The sequence below is a fragment of the Lolium rigidum genome, chromosome 7, assembly GCF_022539505.1.
Source record: "Lolium rigidum isolate FL_2022 chromosome 7, APGP_CSIRO_Lrig_0.1, whole genome shotgun sequence".
In the NCBI taxonomy this organism is placed as follows: domain Eukaryota; kingdom Viridiplantae; phylum Streptophyta; class Magnoliopsida; order Poales; family Poaceae; genus Lolium; species Lolium rigidum.
Genome location: NC_061514.1, coordinates 104450051 through 104451900, shown reverse-complemented (window position 1 = coordinate 104451900; position 1850 = coordinate 104450051).

Below are 1850 nucleotides of genomic sequence, written 5' to 3'. Positions count from 1 at the left end.
GGGGATGATGATCCCATTGCTTTAGATTATAATGGTTTGGATTTTGATGATTGCCACATCTCTGAAGTTATAAAGTTCTTACAAAAACTTGCTAAGAGTCCTAATGCTAGTGCTATAAACTTGGCTTTCACAAAACATATTACAAATGCTCTCATAAAAGCTAGAGAGGAGAAACTAAAACTTGAAACTTCTATTCCTAGAAAGCTAGAGGATGGTTGGGAGCCCATCATTAAGATGAAGGTCAATGACTTTGATTGTAATGCTTTATGTGATCTTGGTGCAAGTATTTCCGTTATGCCTAAGAAAATTTATAATATGCTTGACTTGCCACCATTGAAAAATTGTTATTTGGATGTTAATCTTGTTGATAATGCTATAAAGAAACCTTTGGGGAGAATTGATAATGTTTGCATTACCGTTAACAATAACCTTGTCCCCGTTGATTTTGTTGTCTTGGATATTGAATGCAATGCATCTTGTCTCATTATATTGGGAAGACCTTTTCTTCGAACTGTTGGAGCTATCATTGATATGAAGGAAGGTAATATTAAATATCAATTTGCTCTCAAGAAAGGTATGGAACACTTCCCTAGAAAGAGAATGAAGTTACCTTTTGATTCTATTATTAGAACAAGTTATGATGTTGACACTTCGTCTCTTGATATACATTTTCTGCGCCTAGCTGAAAGGTGTTAAAGAAAAACGCTTATGGGAGACAACCCATGTTTTTTACTACAGTACTTTTATTTTATATTTGAGTCTTGGAAGTTGTTTACTACTGTAGCAACCTCTCCTTATCTTAGTTTTGTGCTTTGTTGTGCCAAGTAAAGTCGTTGATAGTAAGGTTCATACTAGATTTGGATTACTGCGCAGAAACAGATTTCTTTGCTGTCACAAATTTCGACCTGCCTCTCTGTAGTTAGCTCAGAAAAATATGCCAATTTACGTGCGTGATCCTCAGATATGTACGGAACTTTCATTCAATTTGAGCATTTTCATTTGAGCAAGTCTGGTGCCTCAATAAAATCCGTCTTTACGGACTGTTCTGTTTTGACAGATTCTGCCTTTTATTTCGCATTGCTTCTTTTGCTATGACAGATGAATTTCTTTGTTCCATTAATGTCCAGTAGTTTTGTGCAATGTACAGAAGTGTTAAGAATGATTGTGCCACCTCTGAACATGTGAATTTTTATTATGCACTAACCCTCTAATGAGTTGTTTCGAGTTTGGTGTGGAGGAAGTTTTCAAGGATCAAGAGAGGGAGATGATACAATATGATCAAGGAGAGTGAAAGCTCTAAGCTTGGGGATGCCCCGGTGGTTCACCCCTGCATATTCTAATAAGACTCAAGCGTCTAAGCTTAGGTATGCCCAAGGCATCCCCTTCTACATCGACAACATTATCAGGTTCCTCCCCTGAAACTATATTTTTATTCCATCACATCTTATGTGCTTTGCTTGGAGCGTCGGTTTGTTTTTGTTTTTGTTTGAATAAAATGGATCCTAGCATTCATTGTGTGGGAGAGAGACACGCTCCGCTGTTGCATATGGACAAATATGTCCTTAGGCTTTACTCATAGTATTCATGACGAAGGTTGAATCTTCTTCGTTAAATTGTTATATGGTTGGAATCGGGAAATGCTACATGTAGTAATTCTAAAATGTCTTGAATAATTTGATACTTGGCAATTGTTGTGCTCATGTTTAAGCTCTTGCATCATATACTTTGCACCCATTAATGAAGAAATACATAGAGCTTGCTAAAATTTGGTTTGCATATTTGGTCTCTCTAAAGTCTAGATAATTTCTAGTATTGAGTTTTGAACAACAAGGAAGACGGTGTAGAGTCTT